Source organism: Lactuca sativa, chromosome 3 (genome assembly GCF_002870075.4).
Source record: "Lactuca sativa cultivar Salinas chromosome 3, Lsat_Salinas_v11, whole genome shotgun sequence".
NCBI classification, from domain to species: Eukaryota; Viridiplantae; Streptophyta; class Magnoliopsida; order Asterales; family Asteraceae; genus Lactuca; species Lactuca sativa.
In genome coordinates this window covers 56,969,187-56,986,036 of record NC_056625.2, presented here as the reverse complement: position 1 = coordinate 56,986,036, position 16,850 = coordinate 56,969,187, and the positions used below count along the sequence as shown (strand labels likewise).

The following is a 16,850-nucleotide window of genomic DNA, read 5'->3' as shown; positions in this document are numbered from 1 at the left end:
TCATAGATGGTATCTTCTTCAATTTCAATCAACATTAAATGCGGTTGAGGCTTTTTGTTAGGAATTTTTGGAGAAAGTCACTCATTAACCAACGTAGTTAGTTGTCCAAGTTGAGCTTTGATGTTTTGGATTGATTCTTGATGATTCCTTAGCAAATCTTTCTGGTCCCACATGAGAATTTTCTGGTCTCTTATCACCGCATCGTTCTTATCATGTCTTTTCTCCGAAACCTCCATGAATCTAGTTAGCATGGACTCTAGATCGACCTTCTTTTCAGGTGGTTGCTCTTTTTGATAAAAGCATCGGCTAGTTTGCCTAAAATTTTCTTCTTTTTTGCTTTTTATACTCATCATATGGAAACCACTCTTTCTTTGGCTTCCTCCAATCTTCATCATATTTGTCTCCATTAGAATAGCATACTTGAACCTTCTTATTTCTCTTCTCGTCCAAGTGGCAATCTTTGGTTAAATGTGGACAATTGCATCTTTCATAACAAACTCGAATAGCATGTATGGATTGGTCCATATTTGTCATTCTTCGGTCAATAGTGTTTAGCATAGCCAAAACAACAGCCATATCTTTAGAAGTACCACTCCTGATTCCTTTTGCTCCATCATGTCTAGGATCGTGGTATTCACGCGAATGCTTAGAAAACTCTTCAATCAATTCCTTAATCTCACCAGGATTTTTCTTTGTTAAAGTTCCTTGAGAGTAAAGGAGTTGCCTTGTCATCATGTTTACCCCATCATAGAAGATTGATACTTCTTGTTGCTCATTCAAATCGTTTTGGGGACAAATTTTTTTATCAATCCTTTGTAGCGCTCCCATGCCTCGTAGAGTGACTCACCCGGTTGTTGCTGGAAATTTGCTATGACCTTCTTGATTTTAGCAACTTTAGAAGGAGGGAAAAATGTTCTAAGAATTGTTCACGTATTTGTGCCCAAGTTGTAATTTCACCGGGTGGTAGTGCCTTCAACCAATCCTTAGCGGTTCCTTTGAAAGTAATTGGAAGTATTCTCAGTAACACCGTCTCTCTTGGAACATTCAGGATGTTGAAGTAATCAACTATGTAATTGACTTCATCAAGGTGCTTGTAAACATCCTCATGATCTTTTATGGAAAATCGGACTTCCTTAAGTGCGGAAAGAATATGACCGTTCAGCTTGAATGTTGCGGTAGCAGGAATTGCAGTTTGCATTAGACCGGGACCGGTGTCCTCTAGGATTCTTTTCTTATATGCCTTTATGGCCATGTTAGCAATGTTCACCATTTCATCTTTTAGCTCTTCTTTTGGTTCACTATCTTCTTTATCGATTTGTGATTCAGAATCAGATTTGTGAATATTACGATTTTGCTCAAAGCTTTCTAACTTGCTTTTGTTCTTTGAGGAATTGCTTGATTCACCCATGTTCTTCCCCTTCTTCTTTCTGAAAACTAATTTAAGATCTTTGAAAGGTAACTTCTATGGTGGTTGGGTTTCTCCAACATTCTTAATAGCCATTCCCCGGTAATGGCGCCTAAAACTTGATGTGTTGTTGAATTACACCTAATTTTACCTCCTATCTAACTAGCTATTCGACTTAAGGCTGTGTACATTTTCGCAAATAATATAGCACAAATAGTCGGGTATCGAAAACATGGAATGGTTTTAATTAACTAATTACCTACTAAAAATTAATCTAAGAAAAGCATAAGTTAATTTGTTTTTTATCCGATTTTGCAAGTTCAGACAAACTTATTCACTTAATTATCAAATTCAATCAATTACTAAAAACACTTCTGTTTAGTTTGAATCCACTTCTCCTCAATGGATAGCTACTAATTGTGGATAATTCATGTTGGTTACCAATTTTTATATTATTAGTAATTTAAGTCAAAATATACTAATGTTTAACTAATTCATGTAGAACTATGCATGGTCACACATAATTAAACACATAATCAGTTATGAATTATGAATGGAGCGATGTAAGATTTATTTAACAAACACAGTTATGCTCACAATCTATGTTCTCCAGCACACCTAAATTTAATTACCTCAATCACTTATCTAAGATTTTTTCGATCCTAGATCAAGCAATTCAATGGTCACTAAATCAATAGGTGTCAAGTTCATGTAATTTAATAGTCACTAAGCTACACAGAACATGAATTCAAGCAACTAAAGTATCAAATATTAACATGCTAGGTATTAACAATGAAACACAAGCGTATAACCAACTAGTAATCTCCATAATTATTAAACTAATCCATGAGTTAAAGCTTCATCTAGCTAAATAGAACCACCTAAATTCAGTTACTCATGGCTAAAATCAAACATACAAATTCAATAAATAAAAACATATTTGAATGTACCAAGTTAATGCAAAGGTTATGATCTTCAATCACTTCTTCTTCCTTAGATGCTTAACACTTGAATTCTCTGGCTTGTTTTTCTCTAGAATTCGTCTTCTAAACCCTCAAAATCTCCATAAGAACTCTCCAAATCGTAAGTGCCAAGGATATATATAGTTTTAGGAATTATTGCACTTCACGTCATGAATTAGGACTTCACGTCGTGAATTCAAGTGAATGCTTATCGGGCAAGGACTCTGACTTCCCGTGCACTTATCTTCTAGAAACACCCATTCCATGTCATGTAAGTGAAGTCCACGTTGTGAGTTGAACTTTTCACTAGGATTTCCTTCATTTAGTTATTCAAACCTCCAAAGTCCCGTTACTTGTCTCTTTTGGTCCTTATTCTTCAAGATTGCTGCTTTTGGCTGCAAAATACAATTCAATCTTATAAGTAACATTTATCTTTGCAAATAACCAAAATATCTATAAAAATATATTAAAATATTGCCTAAAAATGTGTATAAACACGACAGTATCAATAGTTGCTGAAGCAGAAATGCTTAAGAACACATCTAAAGTAGATTTGCTTAAAGGGTCTAATTCCAAGAGCTCGATGGACATTTACAATGGTAATATTGGTGATCCAGAAAAGATTTTTCATCCCTATGGAAAGGAGTCTTACAAGATCAAACCATTTGGTCGTATGGTAAAGAGAAAATTCAAGTATGGAATTATTCCATGTGCTAAACCCAAAGATTCCATTTGTTTCTACTGCCAATTGAAGGGACATTAGTTGCAAAGCTGCCCAAAATACATGGAGGATCTTAAAGATTGGGAAGTAAATTCATGTGACTTTACTTCAGGTACGTCCATTATCTTACAACGTTGTTTTATAGGGTCCTATTCATAGCCTATTGATACATTATGTGATGATCACATTTTGACGGTATTACAGGATCTAAAAGAAAGAAGGAAGCTTGAGCAAAGTGAGCTAAATATGATGATGAGAGATGGACACTTGTCACATAGTTCGATGGTCAGAATTTGGAGCTACTACTAGGGAGTTAAGAAAATTTAATAGATTGCTATTACTCTTTGGAGATGTTTAGAAATATAGTTTTTCATTTTATGCATTATAAGGACAAGTTTCAATAATCTTTTTTTAGCAAAAAATTGAATTTTGGTTTGCATAGTTGCCTTATCTTATTTCTTTGCAATGACATTAATGAAAGTGTAAGTTATGTTTGTAATAATAACATTAATAATTGTGGATTTGATTTTGATGACATTGGTTGTGGTATTGTCATGATTAACCAAGTGAAAAGAAATCTCATCACCAACTAGATAAATACTTGTTGTTGTACAAGTTGTATTGTATAATATATGAGAATCTTGTTCATTGAAAATAATGACTTAATTCATTTTTCACATGCTTATGTGAGGCAATTGAATGACTAATGGATCTAGTACATGTTGATATGTACTATTCAGATCCACCATAAGGTATGACAACTCTTCTCATCATGATTTACTGATACTTCAGCAAGTATGAACACGTTCATAAGATTAAACATAATTATGATACTTTTGAAAGATTCAAAGAGTAACATAATGAATAGAAGAATCTATTAGGTAGAGAGATAAAAGATTCTCTAATATGAAAAGAAAGGAAAATACTTTAGTATCATGTTTTATGATCATCTTAGTAATTGTTCTTCAAGAACATATTAGTGCAACTGTATGACTAAGAAGAGGAATCGAACATTGTTAGAAATGGTTCGATCATAGATTTGTCATACTTTGTTCCAATCATGTTTTAGCGTCATACTTAATAACTATAAATCATATCTTGAAACTCATTTCAAATTAAGAAGGTTGAAATCACCTTATAATATGTGGAGTAATAATGTTTTCTTATTATATCACTTTGAGAATTGGAGTTTTGATGTTTTTCTTTGATCAAGAAACAAAAGATAAACTAAGTCCTATTCTTTGATGTAACATTGTAACAAACAGTTATTCTGGGTCAATAAAAGTCAAAAAAGCCAAACCAAAAGTCAATTATGCCAAAAAAGTCAAATAGTTAAAATTAAATCATGAAAATTCACTTTGATTTTAAGGTTTTCGGTTTTAAGAATCAAAAATCACCAAGACCGAAATCTTGCCTTTGACCGAGAACCCTTTGATTGAGAACCCTTAGACCGAGAAACCTTGATCGAGAACCCCTAGACCAAAAACATGCTAGACCGAAGACCTTGGTTCTCGGTTGGAGCTTGGAACGAAATAAAGATGATTTCGATGGGGATAGGCCGAAAACACCCATCTTATCTGGAGGCACTTTTTCCAGTATGATAAAATACACATACCAATGCAATTGTCACATCACTTTTACCCTCATATATGTACATATGGTCGAAATCAATCCATATTTCTCATTTACATATTCAAAATCCTTTACATTTTCTCTTAAGGTTCATAAGAACGTCTTCAAATCTTCATAAGATTTCCTAAGAACATCATCAAACTTACCCAGGAAACATTCTTCAAAATAATTCTTAGGAATTATTGGTACGTTTTCTTCATTTATCTAATGTTTTTACTACGTGTTCTCGATAGTTTAACTAGTTTACACACATTATTATGTGTTAAAAGAACTATCAGGATTACAACCACTTTCAAGTGTTCTAACTTGATGATTATCACCGTCACTTCGTTATCCAGTCAAGAATACACTCGAGGTGAGTTCATACCCCCTATATTTTCCATGATTTTCTATGGTTTAGGGGGGAGTACAAGTAAAACACAAGAAAACTTTTGTTAAGAATACAATATGATTACACATATTTTTACTACCGTTAATGCAAAAATACTAAAATACACGAAATAGATTTATTTCCAAATTCGTGAACATATACATGCAAAGTTTTACTAAAATTACAAATCTATAAAGTTTTCGTACAAATACACTATGGTTTTCTTACAATATATATATATATATATATATATATATATATATATATATATATATATATATATATATATATATATTGTAAGAAAACCATAGTGTATTTATACGAAATATGGCCCAACGAATGGAATTCATCAATGGACATGATTTGAGAGTGTATGATATTACAATAGGATAGCATGTACCATATAATCACACAAATTTTAGCAAAATGGTATTTTGGACAATTATAAAAGGAAATTTTCGGATATTTAGGGATAATTAATTCTCCTAATTTTAAAAATATGATTTTTTTAATTAATTCAATTTTAATTCTAACATAGTCTGTAAACATAATTGATTTATTCTGTCAGCATATTTTTTTAGTTAGAATGATGCTCTTTCAAAATTTTATTCTATTAGAATATTATTGAATAATAACAAAGTTCTGGAATCCGAGTTTGAAAAATAACTACATTCTAACATATTCTGTCAGAATAACATAATGTCAATCATAAACTACTAAATACATTCTGAAAAGAATACACAAAATAGCTTCTTGAACTAATAATATAGCAAATAATTAATTGTGATTCTTTGAATAATAAAACATTCTAGAAGAATAACAAGTGTAATTCTTAAAAAATAACAACATTCTTTAACATTGAGTGTGATCATTCTTTAATTCATTCTTCAAACCTTTCCCATCAATTCTTCAAGCCATTTCTATCACAAATTACGTTAGAATGCAACAGTAAAATTCTGTTAGAATACATTATCAACATATAAATATTAAAATTTTATCAAAATAAAACAGTAAAATTACAGCAGAATTTATTATCAACATATAAATAATTAACCAAAACCATAATCTGAAGACATGAATAAAAAAAATTAACATATTTTTATCCTCTCAATTTATTAAAAATCAAATGAATAATAGATATCTAACCATGGTTTTTATCCTTTCATGTTACTTGCAATTTCTATGACTTTATATATTCTGACATAATGTACAAAATATGATAGAATACATAAAATACATTCTGGCAGAATACATAGAATGCATAAACATATATATATACTTGTATGTTGGTTAAAAAACCGATGATTGTGTTCCAAAATCAAAATCAAAAAGCAATTGGATGTAAAATCTATTTTCAGGATTGAGGTAAATAATTTCTACAGTTAAGCACAAGTTACTACATCACATAAACAATCTTTTGTTTTTCTAGTTACAAATACCTAGATTTCAACTATGCATTTTATCGAACACATGGTGTGCTTCTTCAGTTTCTTCAAAAAAAATTAGTGAGAGTCTTACCAATCATCATGTCGCCATTGATGGAAACATCCATGGAGTTTGATAACTCCTTCCGTACATTATCGCTTAGTTCTGAACATCGCTTCTCTTCTTTCTTTCGCCACTGAAACAACATGTTGTCTTCTCCTTTGTACAGCCGCATTCCCAAATGCAGTTTCAAATAAATATAACTAAAATCACTTGTCAAATTAAAACACATTCAATCGTTCTGAAAAGGGGTCAGATTCATCCACGCGACATGAAATGGATTCATCGCTATATCATCACAATCAACAGAAATAACTGGAAGAGAGAAAAACCAGAGTCAAATTCCATGTGCTATGAACCATAGAGAAAGAAAGCATGCCTATATTCTTGATCGGTGGCAGCGTTCGACGGCGGTAGCGGAGTCGATCGGTGTTGGGTGAAAGCCGAAGAGAATGGAAAATGAGTGAAGGGATTGACGACAATTGTAATTTTCAAGCGTAGGGTTTTTGGTTTGACTTTGATATCCCCATATTTAAAGGGATGATAAATATATTAATCAAGGTTGTAAAAAACGCTCGACGCTAGCTAGTCAGTGGAATGGGGTCAAGGGAGTAATCGGCTAGGCGGAGATTAATCGGGGACCATTAATGACTAATTTGTTGAATTTAAAAAAAAAATTACTAATATCACATCAAAGTTCGTAAATACCACTAATATGATAACAAAATTGGTTAATATGATTGATACAGCACTAATCATGCCTCAAATAGTTTCTATTGAGATAAAACTTCTTCAAAATGCTAAAATTTCATCGTTTTATAATGTTTCACTCATTATGTATGCAATAATTAATCACTAGGCGCCCTTTAATCGGTCGAGCAACGCCTAGGGATTAATCAGAGATAAATGGGGACCTAGTCGGGATTTTTACAATAGTGACATTAATTATCTACCATATTTAAATATGTCAAGATTACTATAATACCCTCGAATGATTTATTTAGTGATTTCTTATTTCTTGAATTCTCATTGGTGCATATAGGCACACAATAATTGTCAAAAACATTTGAACCTCTCTCTCTCTCTCTCTCTCTCTCTCTATATATATATATATATATATATATATATATATATATATATATATATATATATATATATATATGTGTGAAACATACAAATGGATTTCAATAAATAAACTATATTTGAGATAGTTTATAAGACATTAACCCTTTTGTAATATGTTGAGCAAAAAGGGTATAATTATATAAACATACATATATAATAATTTCATTTCATTTTATTCTCATGGTAATTTGATAATAGCATAGAAAAGATTCATTATGTCAACAATGTTGGATTAATGTCTAAGTCCATAACTATAATTGGTAAGACTTGACCCGACCCGGCATGGTCCATTTGGGTTGCATGGCATCATGCACTTGGATAGACTAAATGAGAGAAATAAGACACTTATGGTTATTAATATATTATAAGTTCTAGTATATTAATAATAAGAATAATAAGATTATTTAATTAGTATTGATCAAGAATTAATCTAGGATTAATTAAGTGATCAAAAGAAGACTAATTAAATATATGGGTTGATTGTGTAAATCATCCATACTTGTATAGTGGGCTAATGCTCCATGGATAATCAAGTTGGGCTAAAACCCATAGGATGGTCCATGGATGCTCCATGGTGTATTTGAACCCATGGATCCAAGGAAATGGAAAGTCATGACAATTAGGGTTTGCCCTAATTGTAACACTATATAAAGATATTATTCTTGGCAAAATCGGCACTAGTATTATTCTAGAGAGGGCAAGCCGATTTCATGAAGTGTAGAATTCTCTCTAAGTTATTCCAAGTGTATTTGGTGTTGTGTGAACCATTTGAGGTGTCACACTTGGGACACTTGGCACTCAAGCTTCATGAAGACTTTCTACACCAAAGAGGTATGTATTCTATCTTGCTATAGTTATTGTTTTGTATGCTAGATTAGGATAATACCTTGGATGTTCTTATTTACATGTATAATAGAGAAAACATAGATCCAAGGTATTTAGGGTTGCATGTACACTTAGGTGTGTTAGAATGCTCATAACCCAACAGTGGTATCAGAGCCTAGGCTTGTTTTCTTGTTATACCTGCAATAGAAGCTAAAAAATCGAGTTTTGTTGCTGTCTGCCCAGCAGACTCGCCGTGTCCAAGGAAAAATGCATCCAACTCGCCGAGTTGGTTGATGCCACTCGCCGAGTAGGAGCCCCAGACAGCATATATTCGACGTTTGTGGATAGAAATGGACTAGGAACATTACCCTAAGTTGTTTTGAACTTATAAACTTGTTTTTTGATGTGGTAATGTTCATGCTAATCCATTTTCAAAGATAATTGTCAATAGATTCATGTTTTGTATTAGTTTAAGGTTTAGACTAATTACATGAAAAAGTTTGATTTGAATTATCTTGTTCTTATGAGTTGCTTAGATTAATAGAAATGTTGAGTGAAATAATTGTTTTCAATCCAAATTAATCTAAGAGTTGATTCTAAAATGTGTTTGTGTAACTTGTCCTCAAGTTATATGAAAAGTCACATTTAAGTTTCATAAAACTCATAAAAGTTGGCAATGGTTACAAAAGATGAAGAGTCTTGTTCTTAAGTTATGGAGGTTCAAGAGTCACTTCATTAAGTGATAAAATATGTAACCATAATTAAATCCATAAGTTATAAAATAAAGAAAAGTTAATTCTTTTATTAGTTTAAAGTCTTCCATAACTTGTCCTCAAGTTATGGAACTTGAAGAGTTTTTGGATTAAAACTACTTTAAACACATAAGTTATGGAATTAATTAGTTTTGAATAGTTTCAAAACTTGCCCTCAAGTTTTGGAATTTGAAAAGTTTTCACTTATGAATACTTTAATTCCAAGTTAGCCCTTAGAATTTTAAAAGTTAAAATTCAACACTTATACTTTATAATATTATAAGTTAATAATATATATATATATATATATATATATATATATATATATATATATATATATATATATATATATATATATATGTATAAGAGTAAAGTCAGTCTTACCGCTAGTACGCCTCATTCACGAAGCCGGTCTATAAGGTGGGTATAAGGTTGTTGCCTATAAAATGGCAACTTAATGGGTGTCCACTCTCACCCACCGCTTGCTTGACCGGTGGAGGGTCGTTAGCCGAACGGGTTTGACAGGACTAGAATTCTCCCTTCATTAAAAGTATTAATGATAATACTAAGTAACTAAACTCTTAATAATACCCAATCTTAGTTACTTAGGAAAAATGTGAATAAGGTGCTAACCCATGAAATTACACTTTACACTTTGTCTAAGTCGGTTAGTGGAGCGTGTGTGGTTAACCGGCACACTAACTTGGACTTAACAAGGTAGGTAAAGGGTGACTTAATATTTATCATAGTATCGATGGAGCGTGTGTGGTTAACCGGCACATCGATTGAGGGGTAATTTATTAAGGGTACCAAGTGATTTGCATGGTTACTTCACACCTTGTTTTGTGATCCTCGGCATCCCAGTCACAAAACCTGAAGGGCACACTCGAGATTGAAACATGCCTTTGAAAAGTTCAATGAATCTCAAAGATCTAGGAGTTTCAAAACCAATTAAAACCTAATAATACATTTCGTTTATCTTGGTGGAAATTGGTGAATCGTCATTCACCTACCTTCAAGTATTTTATAGCTTGGATTACGGCATACCTCTTCTAAGTTATAAAATAGTTTGTTGGGTCCTAGCCTTAATATTTCATATTGGGTGTCATATTAAGGACTTTAAATCAACTATCTTGAATATCTCCCAAAAGATGTCTGGTTTAGACACCTATGATCTTCCCAAATCTCTTGAAACAAGGTTCCCTAATGAAGATGATGTCCCATGGAAATCATATTTCATTCACCTCCTCCAAATTATTCTCCCTAACCCACAAGTTCTTGAAAAAGTTTAAGGTCACTCAAGCCCTATTGGCAAGGCAAGGTCTAGGTGTGATCACATCTTGGAGATGTAGTCACATATTGACAAGCCGGGAGAGTTGGGTGTCAAAGTCTTGAGAAAGTTGGTGGTTCAATCACTTTCTAAGTCACATAGTGAGTTCCTTTGGGACACCTATGAAACAGACTATGACAAGACCCTTAATGATATTATCTATTTGCTAAGATCAACTTCCTAAATCTTTATGGACATTGACAATGATGACATTGGATATCTAGTAAAGCTCTCTCTTCCCAGTGGAAAGGGATCGGCCATAGTCAACTCGGTTGACCAAATGGTAAAGAGAAAAGCTAAGTCTGTGATAGTCCCGTGTACCATTATCAAAGGGTCCATATGTTTGTATTGCCAAAGAAAGGGGCATTGGTTGCGAAGCTGCCAAAATTTACCTAAGGATGTTAAAGTCAATAAGTTTGACTCTACTTCAGGTAAAGTCCACTATCTAACTCTGTTAAGTTTCTATTCTGACATTCTTGATACATGATGTGACTGGGTCACATGGTGATGTTTTAAGAATCAAAGAAAAAGTGGAGAAACTTAAAGAAAGAATATGCTGAATCTGATCGCATAGATGGATTTCTATCGCATAGTTTGAAAAATCGGATTCTTGAGCTACTTCTTAGGAGTTATGAGATATTGCTTAAGGAATAGATAACAACAAGTTTTCGTATGGATTGTAAGGATAAGTTTTTCCGCAAAGTTTTAAAATAAAAGAAAAAATTTTGATTTTATTTATTTTAAAATATCCTTACAATGGCATTTAAGGAAAAATTGTTGCTTATATGATTCCATTAAGAGCAAGAGTGGAAATATGAAATTGATTCTTTCATTTGTGGTAATGTCTAGATTTACCAAATAAAGAAAGATTCTCATCACCCAAGTTTCAATTGGACCGGAACTTGGAATCATGCAAGTTGTATAGCATGATGAATGAGAACTTTCAAGTTTTGGAAAATTAAGACTAATTACTTGTTCACATGGATGTGTGAGTCAAGTAAAGGACTAAGGGATCGAGTACACATTCTTGTGCACTGATTAAGTCCACCACAAAAGTTTGATAAGACTATTCGTCATAGTTTACTAAAGCTCAGTAAATATGATTATACTTACATGCTTAAGTGTAACTCTGAGACATTGGAAAAAAGGTTCCAATGTAAGGCAGAGCGAATAAGAAGAATCAAATTAGGCAGACGGATAAAAGTTTCTCAAATCTGAAAAGATGGGAGAGTACTTTAGTATCTGTTTTGTGATCATCCTAATGATTAAGAAACCATAGCACAATTAGTTCTCTAAGGAAATCTTAGTGCATTCTTATGACTAAGAAGAGGAACTTGAATTGTTGAAGTGGTTAAATCAAGAAGATGAGTCAAACTTCGTTCCAATACAAGTCTTAGAGTCATACTCCAAGATTGTAACTTGAGTGACATGTCTTAAAGAAGGTTTAAAACACTTGTCAAATGTAAGAGTAAAAGTTTCCTACTCTTGTACATTTGAAATTGGTAAGTTGTGATGTTTTGGATAAAACAAAGACCAACTTAGGCCAATTGTGTGAAGTGTTTGTCTTGATTAGAATCCACACTATCTCTTGAATATCTGACAAGGGAGTCTTATATGTCAAGAGGACAGTAGGAGTCTTAAAGGTCTTGAAAGTCTCAAGAACAAATCAAGAATAGAACCTGAAGTTCTTCACTAGCACACGACTTGAGGTTTTTAACCTATTGTGTTGACATATTCTATGCCCATTCCAGTTAAAGTTGGCTTTGCATATGAGTTCTTAGAGTTCTCAATTTGTTGCACAACAACTTGGAAGCAATGGCAGGCCCTTGAGCTGCCAGGTGGCAAGAAATTAAGATTGAGTTCAATCCATATGGTTTTGGATTTGTCATTATCTTTGTCTTGTGATTATGGTTTTGACAAATTCATATGGGTAGGAACTCATACACCATATAAATCTAAGTGTCATAAGGTTTCTCTCCGATTCATGAAAATGATGGTGAGGAAACACTTTCACTAAGTAGATTTTAGCTAGATAGCAATTGTGATATTTGCATTCTCAAAGTCGTTAGTGGAGCGCGTGTGGTTAACCGGCACACTAACATGGACTTGTGAGAAGTGGCAAAAAGGTCTAAACATTATGATTACGGCATCCCTCTTCATAATTGTTTAGATACACAAGTGTGCTATCTAAGGGAAGGTGTATGATTTAGATAAAGTTTTATCAAAACAATCTAGCATCAGAAATCTGAACTTTGGTAAGAAAGTCAATGAAGTATTGATTTCTAGAAGTCCAGATGATTTCTGAGTACATGTCAAAGCTAGTGGGAGCATAAATGTTATGCTAATAATCATCATGTTAGTGGGAGCATGATAATTATGATAAGTATTGCAAGCTAGCAACGTTAATTATAGAAAACAAAACGTTTCAATTGGGAAAAGGTTGTTTTGCTATAATTAAGGGAGAGGAAATTATACTTCATCTCAAATCTATAAGCTTAGATCGTGAGGTTTTAATCATTTAGTCAAGGATATATATATGAATTTCATGTTGGAATGGCTCAACATAAGGAAATTCTGTATATGGGTCCATTATTTGCGTTCTAAAATTCGATTATGATTACGGCATCCCTTTTCATAATCTGAATTATGAGAACTTGGCAAATTGAAATGGAAATATTATAGCAAAAGACTGGTTTAGTCTTTATGTTAGACATCATGAATCGTGTCCCATATGCTTCGGATATAGGATCGATTACATGTGCTATAATCATCCTTTCTAAAATTTTCCAAATGCCTGGGGCATTAAGAAGGGAAAAGGTTTAGAACTGGATATGACTAAAAGGATTAAACAATTGTCGAGGACAATCTAAGGTTTACCAAAGATTGGTTGCTCAAGGACAGTTGGAAGTATAGTGATAATTCTGGAAGGACCATATTGACATAATCTGTAAGGAGGCAACTCTTGTTCAGAAGTGATTGTCAAAATGGAATCTGGAAATGTTTCAAAGTTAGAAATTTCAATCTGTTTAAGATTAGGAAACTTAATGCAAGAAGGTTGTTTCCAAGGAGCTGATCTCCTTTGGAATACTCTGTAATGATTGTTGTCAAGTCTTTCTAACTTTGTGCATAATCATTACAAGAGGAACAATGCATATAAGTTTAGAATCTAACAGATTTCAGTAAATGGCATGAATTTGGAATTCTTGCATTTGCAGTAAGGATTTGGGAGAGTGAAAAGAGAATCATTGAAGTTATGTTCAATTGATCTAGTTCACAAAGTAAAGGTCATAGACAAACATAGTATGCATACTTGGTGTATGGCATGACTAGTGTTTAGAAAACATAGTGTACATGCTTGGAGCATGGGACAACTACTGTTTTAAATTCAAGAATAAAGTTGATAGCTGAAATAGTATACAATGAATAATGTGTAATCATATGGTGATAAATAAAAGGTGTTTTATTTATGTTCATAGAGTTTGATACCATATTGGATTCAATTATTATTGTGTTTCATTTTGCATGTTTTGACTTCCCGAATAAACTAGGTTATTCTTCCGGAATGACTAAGTTATTCAAACCATCCACAGTCGGTCATATGTTGGAAGTAGATATGAATTAAGACTGTCATGGGTTGGCTTGTAGAGGTCTAAGGTGTTGGACAAAGGCTACAACGCTCATGAGTGCTCATAAGTTCTGAGTATTGGATTCAACCCGCGCTCATTGGAATCACTTCATGGATTTTATCACGAGTGATCATGAGACGATAATATCTTATATTCTTCAAACCTAGAGATATGAGTTGTTACTATGAGTTGATAGTACATTGATTGCACGAAAACGCATTGGTAACTCGATGTGCTAAAACGTGTCTTTGTGTATGATTCAACAAGTAGTAGAACAAGCCATATGAGTTGAAGTTTATCCGTTCCTTTTACCTTCGGGATAAAAGCGATATCTGTGGGCCCCTCGATGATTTGATGATGACAAATGGAAGTGCTCGGCCGGGCCAGGACTGATTTGATTTGTTCAATTAGTCAGTCGTCATAAATCGGAAATCGGGAAACAACAAATGGGCAGAGAGAATGATTATAATCCATGTCTCAGTCCATATGATATCTAGAATGGAGGAATATATGATCCCTTATCTAATGGACAAGTCATTGACAAAGGTCAGAGTTCATCGACAAGGTCAGAGTTCGACAGAAGCTTTTGAGAGCTACGATTGCCAGTTGGTTCCTGAAGTCATACGCAATAATAGTTTTAGACTTATCCAAGTGGGAGACTGTTGGATTAATGTCTAAGTCCATAACTATAATTGGTAAGACTTGACCCGACCCGGCATGGTCCATTTGGGTTGCATGGCATCATGCACTTGGATAGACTAAATGAGAGAAATAAGACACTTATGGTTATTAATATATTATAAGTTCTAGTATATTAATAATAAGAATAATAAGATTATTTAATTAGTATTGATCAAGAATTAATCTAGGATTAATTAAGTGATCAAAAGAAGACTAATTAAATATATGGGTTGATTGTGTAAATCATCCATACTTGTATAGTGGGCTAATGCTCCATGGATAATCAAGTTGGGCTAAAACCCATAGGATGGTCCATGGATGCTCCATGGTGTATTTGAACCCATGGATCCAAGGAAATGGAAAGTCATGACAAGTAGGGTTTGCCCTAATTGTAACACTATATAAAGATATTATTCTTGGCAAAATCGGCACTAGTATTATTCTAGAGAGGGCAAGCCGATTTCATGAAGTGTAGAATTCTCTCTAAGTTATTCCAAGTGTATTTGGTGTTGTGTGAACCATTTGAGGTGTCACACTTGGGACACTTGGCACTCAAGCTTCATGAAGACTTTCTACACCAAAGAGGTATGTATTCTATCTTGCTATAGTTATTGTTTTGTATGCTAGATTAGGATAATACCTTGGAAGTTCTTATTTGCATGTATAATAGAGAAAACATAGATCCAAGGTATTTAGGGTTGCATGTACACTTAGGTGTGTTAGAATGCTCATAACCCAACAAACAAAACATTTGTATAAACTAAAATAGATATAGTTTACGGAACATTCACAATATTTTACCCTTTTTGGGGACAAATAAATAATTGTTTCAAAGTATAATTATTTTTACACTAGTTAATGTGACAACCCGATATTTCGATTCTATGTAATGACTTAAAAAGCCAAGTATTGTAACCGCCTTTGAATATAATGAAATTAACTTTGAAAATAAAATGTACAAAAGTCTCTATTTGGTTACCGACTATGTTACCGACTTCGTATGAGGAAGTTATGATTTTTCCAAGTTCGGTATAGCAGTAGACAGCTAAAAACTCGAAACAGAGAGCGAGCGACTTTTGGCCGGAATGACCTAAATGAGAATCAATGGTCTCGACAATGGTATTTCAATGATAAAAAGTCTGGCAAAAACAGCCGTCGAATAATGAAGTTATGGATTTCTAACGAACTTTTCTTACCCCGACCTTTTAAAAATAAATAATTAAAATAATTTCAAAATTTGCCGACGGAGTCTAAACGAAAGTTGTAGAGCGCAGTCTCACTTATGCGTGGATATAAAGAACGTCGAAAATGGAGTTCGTATGAAGAAGATATGAATTTTTGAAGTTTGCTAAATAATAAAAATATAAATTTAAATCAAATTTCGGTATTATCCGCAGGAGGAGTCACCGGGCCAATCCGAGTTACGCCCAGTGTACTCTCGTACGCCCAGCGTACTCGAGGACTAGGCCTCGGATCATCCACGTCACCCCCTATGCGAAGTTATTCCCCGTCCTATCCGAGCTCCGAGGCAATCGAGGATGCAGTCACGCATGACGCACGCGTACGCCCAACGTAACCGCGTACACCCCGCATACCGAGGCGGTTCCCAGCCCCTATAAAAGGGATGCGAGGGTTCCAGGGAAAATACTCATTTCCTCTCATCTTTCTTGCGTTTTTGCCTCGTTTTCCGTACAATTAATATCCCGAAGCCCTGGTTTCCATACCCAAGCTCCGAAGGAAGTTTATGCTCCCGAGATTCCCGAGAAAATCTGCTTTCTCAAGTCAAAGTTCTGCTCGGTTTTCGTCTCACCTTCTTCGATCTATCAGGTGAGTTCATACCCTTGTAAACTACACTTTCTAATGTTTATCAATGTTTTTTTATACACTTTTAAGGGGGGGAAATACAAGTAAACACATGGTTATTATCGTGTGTAAC

The 16,850-nt window shown here is 33.6% G+C and overlaps 1 non-coding gene across 1 annotated transcript; it reads left to right on the top strand.

Annotated features, from left to right (window-relative positions):
- The first annotated feature begins 778 nt into the window (after window positions 1-778).
- LOC111884632 (small nucleolar RNA R71) lies at window positions 779-887 on the top strand. The gene has a single exon (XR_002847834.1). It is a non-coding gene; the product is annotated as a small nucleolar RNA R71 (small nucleolar RNA).
- Window positions 888-16,850: the final 15,963 nt, after the last annotated feature.